Source organism: Dreissena polymorpha, chromosome 6, assembly GCF_020536995.1.
Source record: "Dreissena polymorpha isolate Duluth1 chromosome 6, UMN_Dpol_1.0, whole genome shotgun sequence".
Classification (NCBI taxonomy): Eukaryota; Metazoa; Mollusca; class Bivalvia; order Myida; family Dreissenidae; genus Dreissena; species Dreissena polymorpha.
The window spans coordinates 27138482-27152100 of record NC_068360.1 but is presented as its reverse complement, the minus strand read 5'-3'; the positions used below and the strand labels follow the sequence as shown (position 1 = coordinate 27152100).

At 36.1% G+C, this 13619-nt stretch overlaps 1 long non-coding RNA gene across 2 annotated transcripts; it reads right to left on the bottom strand.

Annotated features, from left to right (window-relative positions):
- Positions 1-4459: 4459 nt before the first annotated feature.
- LOC127836589 (uncharacterized) lies at positions 4460-10838 on the bottom strand. Of its 2 annotated transcripts, none has more exons than XR_008028835.1 (3): positions 10745-10838; positions 6840-6938; positions 4460-5440 (listed from the first exon to the last, which is right to left on the bottom strand). It is a non-coding gene; the product is annotated as an uncharacterized LOC127836589 (long non-coding RNA). The 2 variants fall into 2 exon arrangements; XR_008028834.1 differs by lacking the exon at positions 4460-5440 and adding an exon at positions 6560-6753.
- Between the last annotated feature and the right edge of the window lie 2781 nt (positions 10839-13619).

The following is a 13619-nucleotide window of genomic DNA, read 5'->3' as shown; positions in this document are numbered from 1 at the left end:
GTTTATTTACAATTTCAATTACAAGTTTTGTAACACTGCCTAACTTGAATCAGAGGTAGAGGACGGATGGCCGTCACAATCAATATACTGCCGAATCCTAAACGGCTAACCTATATCTTTCTGGCTGTGATTCCAGTTAGCGTTCCCCTACCAACTAGACCAGCAGTCCCGTCTATTTAATACCAATTTAGCCAGCCGTCCCGTCTATTTAATACCAATTTAGCCAGCCGTCCCGTCTACTCCCTAACAATTTAGCCAGCCGTCCCGTCTATTTTATACAAATTTAGCCAGCCGTCCCGTCTACTTACTAACAATTTAGCCAGCCGTCCCGTCTACTTACTACCAATTTAGCCAGCCGTCCCGTCTTCTTAATACCAATTTAGCAAGCCGTCCCGTCTACTTAATACCAATTTAGCCAGCCGTCCTGTCCCTTAATACCAAGTATACCTGGCGTCTCGTCTACTTAATTTCATCTAGGCCAACCGTCCAGTCTAATAACTACCAAATAAGCCAGCCGTCCCGTCTACTTACTACCAACTAAGTCACCCGTCCCGTCTTATTACTACTACCTAAGCCAGCCGTAATATCTACTTACTACTACGTAAGCCAGTGGTTGCGTTTACTTACTTCCAAATACTAGTAAGCAAGCCGTCCTGTCTACTTTTGCCAACTAAGCAAACCGTCCGTTCTACTTGTTATCAACTAAGCAAGTGTAATAACTAAGGTATGCAGGCCCGTACCCAGGGGGTGGGCCCAGGGGCCCGGGCCCTCCCAGCTGGCTGTTGAGTTATGCTGTTTTTTTTTTTAAATAATGGGCCAACTGCAAATTTTTCTCTCCTGAAACACAGTTCACTTTCACTCAATACAAAAGAGCAGACGTAGGATTGGCGCTAATTTACTCGCCGGTGGAGATAAGCCCTTAGGCAATGTTTTCTTATCTCGATCCTTGTACCCACATCCCCGATCAGTCAATTACCCCTTGGGATCTTGAATGCTTGATTAAACAGGTCTTTTGATTGACCAAGGAAAGAGAAGCAGCGAATGGAAACAACTGACACAGGAGTTCGTAGGTCTGGACATTGCTGACGTTAATAATTTGTGAAAAACAAATAATGTTGGCAGCAATAAGGCGATGATGTTGATAATCGTCTTTGTCTAAGTCCAAGGCCCATAACTTCTCAAAAATAAATGAACCGGAACGAAACTGACACTTCATCTGTAAGTCATGTAGCTAGACTCACACACCAAATATTGGGTCAATATCTTAAAGCTATTTGGAAAAAAAGCCGGAAAATGAAATGCCGGACGGATGGACAGACGGACGGACGGACAGTCCGACTGCTATATGCCATCCTAACGGGAGCATAAACATCAGCTCTACATTTGAAAGAGTTGCGTAAAAAAACTCCTGAAAACGGTTGTTATAGTTCGATTGGCCATTGTCGGCTCGGGTACTATTAAATGTACTACAAAACTCTGACACTAGGATAGGCGCCCCCCCCCCGGAGAGGTGCCACTTCAAAGATTTTTCACTGGGCGGATATATGACCCCTCAATATTGTTTATTTGGCGGAGAACATCCCTCCTGCTAAAAATTAGGGGGCGAAGTAATGTCCTCTTGTCAGAATTGATGACCCGGATAAGTGCCCCCTAAATATTGTCTTCTCCTTAAAGTACACCCTGAGCAGATAGATCCTGCAGGATTTGTCTATTCAGGTGGTGCATTATAAACGAGGAAAATTGTGTGTGTGTGTGTGTTGTTTTTTTCCCCGAGTATTCGTATACTAAATCACAGTGTGTGTACGTGTGTTCGTGTGTGTGGAGTTGTATATCCGACCATTCGTTATTATCCTTTTAAATGACACACATGTATGTGCTGTTTATTCTAACTGATCCATCGAGAAACTTGACCGAACGTACAAGTCATGCAGAAACTGCGTAATTGTTTGGTTCAGATGGACGCCCTGCAGTAATGCTATTATTATAATAGCTTAAGCGTTTATTCCATTTTGAAATGCTGTTGTAAAACTAAGACATATTTTAACAAACCCTTTGGATAAATACAAGTTAAACCCAATCACAATCGATTTTGTTAACAATTAATCCACCGATACTTTAATACCTAGGTCAAACAAATTACATTTCATAAGATCGGACCACTCTATTGAAGTCATACCATTAATACCAGTGTTATGACAACTCAACTATGTTAAATAATAGGATAAATACTTTTATTATAAGAACGGCAAAATGTGAAGAGATTTCTCGACGTATTGAAAAAGTTTTGATTGAGAATCTAAACATTTGCCGTCTGCGGCGTCTATTAAAACAGTTTGTAATCGGTATGGTCATGATTTTAATTAAATGAAACTAATTGAACATTGGAATACAACATGTGAAAATGCTCATTCAGTCCCGGTAAACTATTACTATCAATTCCTAACTTTGGGCTCAACTGAAAACGCATATATTTGATGCTTTTCTGCTACAACAACGCGCGAAAATAGCGTGAACATGTGCAATGTCAAGTAATCGTGTCATGTCCATACACTATTTTTTTTGCACAAAAATGGAATCAACAGATCGCGAACGGTAACTTACTAATGACTCATAATTTTTTTTTTATGTCACTTGTTATGTGATTAACCAATAAAGGTTTGTTTCTCAGAGCGCGATTCACATATTACTTCATCCCTCATCTGAAGCAAAATACAAAATAACAGAAGAAAAATACATAGATTAAGTATGATGAAAATAAGGTGATGACAAAAGTTAACAAAGAATATAATGATTAGTAGCATACTTCAATTGATAATGACATTGCTCATTCATCAAATATTGCGATAAGGATAGAAGTAAACACATGTAGTATCCATTTAACATTGATATTTATTACAATCCATCAAATCCTACGATAGAAATTATTGTACATAAATAGATTTATTTGTTTCTAAATTATTTCGTTAACAATTTGGACTGTTCATTTGTTCGTCCGTCGACTCGACTAGGACCACTCAAGTCATCTTTGGGTCTGGGACTGGCTTTGTCTGTGTGTGCGCAAATGGCTGCTGAGGCCGATCCTGGCACGGAATATTCTTGTACAAAGGGGAGGAGTGGGACGTCTCCAGTTGGGCTTGCAACACGGGCCTTTCGGGCTTGCCTCTTCTCTGCCGCAGTTGTTCTGTTCGCCTCATACGTCTTGGCGCCATTGCACATGGAAGTGCACCAGGTGGTGCGATAAATTGCGAATTGTTCTTACGGTAAGTGTCTGGGTTGATTGCAAACTGGAACAGACGAAAGTCCCAATGGGGGCACTTATCCGCCATTTAAATTATTGTGAGGGGGCAGATATCCGCCTACTAAATTCTGACATGAGGCACTTATCCGCCCCTCCAGATTTGCTTGGAGGGCACCTCTCTGCCCTCTTAAATTTAGGGGGCACCTCTCCGGGGAGCACCTCTCCGAGAGGGCGCCTCTCCGGATACCAAAAATCTGCTCAATATCTGAAAGCGTTGCTTAAAAAACCTTCGGAAAACGGTTATTATAGAGAAATTTCCAAACAAATGTCGGAGTTGTAGACGATAGTGATGGTTAATCTGTGTTGATGAAGGTGAAAGTGAAAATGTGTAGTAGATGATAAACATTTTATTACGAATTTATTATGAAAGTTTAGAGGAAATTTGAATTCAAAGAGAAAATAATATTATGGTTATATGTCAGTCATACGTTATTATACATTTCTTAATAAAGTTGTTTGATTTTTAAAGTTTGCTTTCCTTCTTCATCAAACATCACACATTTCTGAAATACAAAGCTTTAAACATCGGTGTGAATTTCACACCAATCTGTAAAGCTCTAGACTTCAGAAAGTTGATGATTTACATGTTATATTCCATAAACTTATATCACGAAATAAGTTTTTTAAAGCATAAACATTCACCTTAAAAAGTGCCAAATTAAGAAAAACTTGAAATTCGGAAGGGGAGGCCCTTCCCGCACCCTCACCGCTTGGGCCCCCCAGTCAAAATATTCTGCATACGGCCCTGGTATGTCCAATGATCTCCTCCCAACTAATCCAGCCGCCCCGTCTACTTACTAAGTTTTTTTCTGGACGAATTATGTAAATATTGCATTAAATAAAGAGCGTCACATGCTTTTGTTCGGAAGAAACACTCATCCAATGTTATCCAAAAATAGTTTTTAAATCTTAAAATTCGTTATGTACGCGAAATCAATTCGTGCTGTATATCATTTTGACACCAACATAGTGACATGAGATTGACCAGTGATGCTATCAAATAAAACGCTTTAATTATCTTAGACGTACGTACGAAAACATTATTGACAATGTATGTTTACAAAAAAACATCATGTTAACCATGTGATAAACACTTATATTATTACATAATAAAACCCAGCCATTTGCTGGTTAAATCAAGGGGATGTCTTACTCGGTAAAACTATTAATAACGTACACTATGATATTTGATTATTTACAGGTTTTACCAGGTAGAAGCACCCACATTATTTTCGAAAATGAAACTTTCATATTTCATAAGATTGTGCAATACAACCCGTGATTCAATGAAACCGCAATATTTAATGAATGCGAGCGACAGCGTCGAAATATTCGTTGTGCGACCCTAATTTAATAAAGGGGCTATACGCGTTTAAATGCATACAAAAATCCAACCACAATGTGCTCAGTCGAGTATAAAAATGAAGTGAATGTGACTTAACATATATTGCTCAATATGTTATTGACTAAGTCAAAATACGTCTCCATTTATATGATTTAAATTGTACCAGTCTTTACAAGAATAAGTTGCAAAAAGTGCTTTCTATTTGACCCATAATTTATGTTTTGACTGCTCGGTTTGTTAGATTCAAATTATCATAGGACTCTCAACATTGAAGAGAATAAGGCCTTTACGATTAGCGAAAAAATAACTTGTCGATCTGTTTTGCGTGATTATGTCGTCTGCTGCTAGAACTTTTGTCAACGAGCTATAATCGCTAACCATGTCATCATTCTAACGTCATCTTGATCGCAACCGAAATATCATGTGCACGGGATAGTCACGTGATCACCCACTTTTGCTGACGTCACACCGCAGGGCAATGGCGCTATTGGGAACGGACCACGCGCTATCTGGTCACAGGCGACGACTTTTAGATCGAACTCTGTCCCTGATTCGTCTGATTGGATTGACTTTCCGGAAGGGCGCGTGTATTTGTATCGTCCGGTGTCGGAAAACTGCGCGTGCTTGATGGCAAGAGTGGCATTCCAATCCAAAAATAGAATGTCGGATGTAGCCGGCGCTTTAAGTTCCCACGACTGAGATTCTTAGTCATATTTGTACCATAAGGTGTCCAATAGTTCTGCATGGTAGCGATCACAACAACTCCTGGCATTGACCATACCGGACATACAAGTAATCTGAAAGATATACATTTAGAGAGGTTATTAATATGTAACGTGCAAAGATATTGTATTCATATCAAGTCTGACGTACAATTCACTGTTTGTTTCATGGTCCAAATATAAATGACCCTCGCTATGGGAAAACCGTGCTTAATTCATGTTTGTAAAGTGTCGTCCCAGATTAGCTTTTGCAGTCCGCATACCCTAATCAGGGACGACACGTTCCGCTTAAACTGGATTTTCGCTAAGATGAGACTTCCTTAAACGAAACAATACCATGAGAGCGGAAAGCGTAGTCCCTGATTAGCCTGTGCAAACAGTACAGGCTAATTTGGGACGACAATTTACGCACATGCATCCGGCCCGGTTATAGTTTATGTGCTTATCTTATATCATAAGTAGTTAATTTAATTAATGAACTTTATCAATTATCATGTTCAGTCGCAGTCCAGGTACTTGTATGTACTGAAAGTATATATTATTTGACTTAAATATAGGATCTGGCACGAGTTGTCATATCATACCATATTTTATTAAACGAGTTCAGGAATTGTGTTAGTAAGCGAGCCTTTAGCCTGTCAGATCTTTTTTATCGCATGCTTTTAAATGAGCAAATTAAATAAATATTTACGCAAACATAATGATAAATCCCGAATGTTGTCATTTGACGTTGCAACGTCATTTCAGCAAACTAACAAAATGCGATTGGTCAATAAACGAAAACTAAGCCAATGAAGAAACTTAAAAATGTTGTATTACGCATGTGTAATGGTTGTATTACATTGAAAACAGGGTATGGCATGTGATAATGTACTGTATAATATATCGTATGTACTGAAATTATATAACATATGATTAACGTGACATGAATCTTAACCACGATTTGTTTGTTTTGTTATACTGACGATGTACATTGTGCAAGTTGTAATAAAACACATGTTCTGTTCTTAAGCCCTAAACTGGATTTTCGCTAAGAAGAGACTTCCTTTAAACGAAAGATACCATAAAAGCAGTAAGTGTCGACCCTGATAAGCCTGTGAGGACAGTGTACGACACTTTACGCGCATGCATTAAGTTCCGTTTTCCCAGAACGAGGCTCTTTAAAGTATTCACCTCTCTGGTTGGAGGTACAAGGTCGTCCATTTAAAGTATTCACCTCTCTGGTTGGAGGTACAAGGTCGTCCATTTAAAGTATTCACCTCTCTGGTTGGTGGTACAAGGTCTTCCATTTAAAGTATTCACCTCTATGGTTGGAGGTACAAGGTCGTCCAATTAAAGTATTCACCTCTCTGGTTGGAGGTACAAGGTCGTCCATTTAAAGTATTCACCTCTCTAGTTGGAGGTACAAGGTCGTCCATTTAATGTATTTACCTCTCTGGTTGGAGGTACAAGGTCGTCCATTTAAAGTATTAACCTCTCTGGTTGGAGGTACAAGGTCGTCCATCTGTCAGCATTACCCATGTCAGAAAAATACAAGCTGTGACTGACTTAGACTCCATATTTGGTTTGTAATCTAAATAAACAAAACAAAAAACACGTCATAAAATGCTTTTGATACTATTCCACATTTAAGTCTCATAAGTCCCTTCTATTTTCAGACACGCCTAAGCACGAATAATCATTTGATACATTGACAAATTGAAAAAAAAGTTTCATATTTGCAATGTTTTGATGTAGTTATGTTTTTTTTGCTTTTTGCAAGGAAACAGTAATACTGAACGTGAAAGTGATATCATGCGAATCTAACAGTATATTCTATGTTTATAGATGTCTATCGCAACCGTTGTATATTTTTAGTGTTAACATTTATATTTGTTTATGCAACATCAACATACTAAAACAATATCCCGGAAAGAGAACAATAATGCATTTGAATATCAACCGTACTATCGTTTTGACAACTGACGACAGAAATGATTCGATGTACGATGTGAATCTAAATTTAGTTTAAGTGCAGATTCGTTCATACGACACAAAGACACAATTTTGTTTCACGGATCATTTCGGCTTAGATAACTGGGACAGTCATGTAAAATATCGAAATTAATATACACTTTGTATAAACAACTGGTAGCAAGATGAGCTGTAGATAATTAGTCAGTTACCACATTTTAACTCTTTTGACCTGCTAATTCTTTACAGCTCAATTCAACAATGAAACATGCGCATAATATCACTTTAACCCTTTTCTAAATATCCAATATATGCATCTTATGCCTTAAAAAAACTGGGAATTATAAAGCGTTACAAACGCAAAACGATTGAATTATTTGGAAAGTTCTGTTGTTATCGTTATATTTTGTGACATTACGAGGATTGTGGACTATCAATTTGAAGCATCAAATGACAAACTTCAAAACATGAAAAATCTGTGAACAAGTCCCTTTAACTTCAACCACACTACATAAATAACATCAATTATTGCTAGTACCTCTGCTGCTGTTACAACAACCACACTTCAACAACTACTGCTACAGTAACTACTGCTACCACCACAACACAACACTACAACGGCGTCTGCTCCTAAAATATACATAGTAAACATATTGTATTAAATTATATATATATATATATATATATATATATATATATATATATATATATATATATATATATATATATATATTATAACTACTGAAGCTGCTTCAATAGTGATGATGAAGATTTTAATAATAAAAATAATAACAATACTAGTAATAATAATAAAATAGATAATAATAATAATAATAATAATAATAATAATAATAATAATAATATTATTATTATTATTATTATTATTATTAGTAGTAGTAGTAGTAGTAGTAGTAGTAGTAGTAGTAGTAGTAGTAGTAGTAGTGGTAGTAGTAGTAGTAGTAGTAGTAGTAGTAATAGTAGTAGTAGTAGTAGTAGTAGTAGTAGTAGTAGTAGTAGTAGTAGTAGTAGTAGTAGTAGTAGTAATAATAACAAGAAATATCTTTAAAAAATATATAAGGCGTTGATTGTAGTCGATGTTTATGAACGATCAAAAGTTATCTCTATGAGATAAAAAGTAGCGGATGCCTTTTATCTGCGCAGTTCTAAGCTACATCACAAGCAAATCTATTACGGGGTGTTGCGCCAGATTTCGTGGCTTATTTTGCTTTATGTGATATTATTACTCAGATATCTATATTTACAGAATAGAAAAACACAAGAAACATGAAAATAAACGAGTGCATATAGGTCAGCCGGCAATACTCGAATCTTATTTAATTGCATAATTATAGTATAGTGAATTATTGTGCTCATGCTCAATAAACTGGTCTAAATGGATAAATATTTCTAATTAATTTTATCAAAATTGGTCCTTATCATGCAAATGTTGAAAACATATTAAAAATCGATGATTGACGTACCACAATAATATCGCCGAATATCTTTATTTACTATCTTTCTGATCAAAACAGATTTCAAGTGCACAAAGTGACCCAAGTTTACGAGACGGCGTTTATATAAAGATTTCGGCAACTGACCGCAAACTGACCTTGATACCTTGCGGATTGGAATGCAATGCATTAAAGTTAGGCAACAATTCTGCTGCTGAAACGACGGCTTGTTTACGCCAACTGCACACGACCAAGGCAACAGCTGTGCCTAAAATATTGATATATCGACAAAGCGACTAAACGAACTACCCCGGTATGTACTCCATCAGACAAAAATAGCATAGATTCCAATTTTTTCCTTCCATGAAAAGATCGCAACCCCTTCTGCGAACTCCGGTGATGAACTGTATATAAACTATGAACACTGGCCGCGAATTGACCCGAAACCTCGCGGGTTGAAATGCAATGCAAGTAAGTACTAAATATGAGAATATAGCCTTTAGTATAAACGCTTTTGCGCTGGTAATTCTCTGAAAATAAGAGGTGAACGCACAAACTGTATTTATGTCGAAAATTGATTGTAAAACTGTTCTATCTATTGAGCCTTTTCATTAGAGATAAAATTGTTTCATGCAGTAAAACAGTGTTACAAAGACGCGGATATGTTTCCAATGTTATGGTTGTATACTCAAATCAGCCAATTGAATAAATGAAGTGTATTCATTCGTACCTAGCCGCGGGAAATTTTATTTGAATTTTATTGGACACGTACAAAGGTCAAGTCAGGGTGAAAAGCTGGCTTAATACAGCTTACGCCGAAAAATAATAATAAAAGAAATCAATGAAATATTTAAACGAATCTTAGTAAAATTAGCTCTGTCACTGTAGAGTTGTGTCTGCTCTGTTCTCGAATCCTCAATAGACACTCAGTATTGTGTTAGCGTACTTGCAAACGTCACATATAGTGCCTTTGTATATAGTGGGATCCCTTTTACAATTAGAATTCTTAGAAAACACCCACAGCGACTCCACATTGCTTACTTAGCTTACTTAGCTCTACGTTGTATTTGTAAGAAAGGTTGCATCATGCCATGATTCATGTAATCTTTTTCTGCTATTTGTGCCATTGATAGATTACGAAAATAACAATAACAACAATAATAACAATACAACTACTACTCCTACTACTACTTCTAATAATAATGATAACAATAATAATAAAATTAATCATAATAATAATTATAATCATCATCATAAGAAGAAGAAGAATAAGACGAAGAACAAGAACAAGAAGAACAAGAACAAGACGTATAATTATAATTATAAGAATATGAATTACAGTAATAAGACGACGACGAAGAAAGAAGAAGAATAAGAAGACGAAAAAGAAGAAGAAGAAGAAGAAGAAGAAGAATTAGATGGATAAGAAGAAGAACAGAAGAAACATCGCAACTCATGCTATAATTAGATTTTAACGTCTCTGCTTAGAGGTCGTCCATAGAGAATGTCACGCTATTTTTGTTAACTATTTTACCCCCCCCAACTCCCTTCCCCCTGTCACAGCTGACACAAATCTCGGACAACCCCGCCCCCCCCCCCCAAAGTACGTCGAACTTAAAAAAAAATCAATTAACACCGAATAAATGTAATCTAAAACACACTATTTATCTATTAAATTTCCACCTTAGAGAACTTTTCTGAAAGGCGTATTCCATATTAGTGAAATTACTTTGATTGATTGATTGATTTTTATTCAGGTTGAAAACACATAATATACAAGTTATCATTCAAATTTACATAACAATTTTAACCAAAAGTATTTGTGAGATTGCTGCTGATCTAAACCTATGGTGTAAAAGCTGCCATAAAATAATATGAATTAAGATTTGACAATGAAAATTAACACAAAAGTGCGACAAGATAAAAACAGTCTTTAGAAAGCGTATCACCTTAAGAAAGTGTGAAAGCGTATCACCTTAAGAAAGTGTAGAGTGGAACGCTATTCATCATTAGTCCGTGTAGGAAGAAATTTGCGTCGTACAACTCCATATAACAGCATACGGCGTATGCTCATATTTGCCCAAAGATTCATCAAGTGTCATGAAGAAACATTCAGTGCGTTTTTTGTTCGCTTAATTCCTGATATGTGAAGGTTTGTATTTATTAAACATTGTTGAATATAAATGTGAATTACCGATATATATTTTATTAAATAATCGTTATTATATTACTAAAGAAGTATGTAAAGTGGTATATTTAATGATGATGCGATGAGAGTGATTATAACTGATGGTAACTGGTGATAAACGATGATAACTGAAGGTAACCGATGATAACTGAAGGTAACTCAAGTGGTATAACTGATGATAACAAAAGAAAACCGATAATAACCGATGATAACTGAAGGTAACCGATGATAACTGAAGTTAACTTATGATTACCGATGATAACTGAAGTTAACCGATGATAACCGATGATAACTGAAGGCAACCGATGATAACCGAAGGTTACCGATGATAACCGAAGCAATGGAAGTACTCTTCAGAGGGAGGAGCATTATTTTCTCTTTGAATTCGTTATTATTACACCGAACAAGAATGTTGTAATTTGATTAATACATTTTAATAACCATATACCGTTAATAACATAATTTTCGATAAAACAACCGTCACAATGGCGATTCAGTTAATTGCGTCTGTCAGATCTTGTCCAGATTGTAACATCATCATCGATGCACATTTTAACTTAAATGCCCGAAATGATTACTATTCGGAGACGGTGTTGTCAAGTGCAAGGCATGTATGCATAACTAAAGAATCATAATCACACTTACAGGTCAGATGTTGAATACTAGTATGACGATTCAACAGCTTGACCTACTGTAACTTCCGGATTAATCTGGAGACGTAAAATGAATAACTGAAAAAAACTAAAATATTTATTACCCATAGTATAAAGGTATTAATTCAATCATGTATGACAGTAACCGTTCAGATCTGGAACATATACTGTGTTGAATAAGTCGGTTGGGCAGTAAAGGAAATACATATTTTAATATAGTTAAGCGTCTGCAAAGAATCTGGAGTGGAATAATGATATTTTGGAGCGTACGTCTATTTCTAACATGGCGTTTTAAATAGGCTGAAGAGTATTAAAGCTGGACAGACACAGAGGAAGCATTTTATATTTGACTCGCAGAGTTCCCGGGTTTGAATCCTACGGAAAGCTATTATACTTGACATTATACTTATTGCAGAGTACTACCCACATGACAGTATTTCCGATAAAATCACTCAACGACACGTGCAACAACCAAAACTACAACCTCCGCGCAGAGATTTTACTGGAACCAGCATAACTGGATCGAAGTCCTGCCTCCATAACTAACCACGTGATATAGCCGAGCGACGTGGCACAATAGTTTACCCGTTGTAATTTTTACGTGTTGTTTTATTTAGGTATTTTTTTATGAACCTTAACTAATTATAAACTATTTTTTTAAATACAAAATAAAATTATACTTCTTTTCATACAGAATCATACAAATAATCCTTCCAAATCTGGTAGGATGTTCTTGTGATGGCAGAGATTGTATGTGAGAGCAAGGAACGACCACTCTTTGTGAAGATTGTAAAAATATGTTTCTCTTCGTCTTTTCGCCAATATGGATGTAACCACTGATAGAAGTTTGGTATTTCGTGGATCTTTTTAACGTACAGTTTTCGTATGTATTCATATTTGCTTTAATTTCGCGTTGTCTCCGTCAAACTTAGTTTGCACTGCTTTACATATAAGCGGATGCTTGAAAGTCTGTATTGTATCGTGGATCGTTTGAAAGACGTCTAAACACACCAATAACTGGCTCTACACAAGAAACGAACTTTAGAGTGTCTCAATAATCCATAGGCTATTGGTGCAATAGAGAAAAATAATAAAAATGTTTAAATACAGTACGTGGCAAAGTACGATTAAGATCCCCCCTAGCAGTTCTATAAAACGGCACAGAATGAAGACCTTCGTCTGAAATGGAGTTACAAGTACATGTCAATACATGTTGTAACTGTTATTTATACATGCAATAATATAATAACTATGATAATCAATATGGCAATACAATCACAGCAACCTTAACCATCACCACCACCACCGAAACCGGACAACCACCACCAATACAAACACACGTGTGCACATTTTATGTTATTAATTTTGTTAACGATGAACTGACCATACACCTTACATCTAAATTACATTTTATTCATTCCTTCGAATGGAAATATTCACATATTAACGAATTATTGAAATTATTGGAACTTTCCTGAAATTTTACGAAAACAAACGCAAACAATAACTACCGACATGCACTAGTGAAGTACTTGCAGCATTGAGTGTTTCATCAATACCAGGGTGCAGGGTCACGTGGCTTTGTTGGGTTCCCAATTATACGTTTATAAACACGCCGGTAAGCGATTCTCTTTTTAAATATTTTTTTAAAACAAGAATTTCAACGATTGCATGAAAGACAGATTTTTATGCTGATATGGCAGTGTGAAATACTTTAAAATTACTTTATTTAATAAGCCTGTGTTCTTGTTTACAAACTCATTGTGAACTGCACGGTTATGCTTCAAGCAACGTTAACTTTTGTCACCGATTTCAGATGTATTCAAGGATGTATTCTTATACCTTGAGATATTGGCACAAACTGCAAGAACATTTGTGTTTTTTATGCACTAAAGATTTTTTTTCAAATATATTTCAATAACTTGAGATATTTGAAAAAATAAAGTTCTTAACGGTGTATTTACATACTTCTAGCCCGGTCAAAGCAAGACTGTCGCTGATTTTTTCGC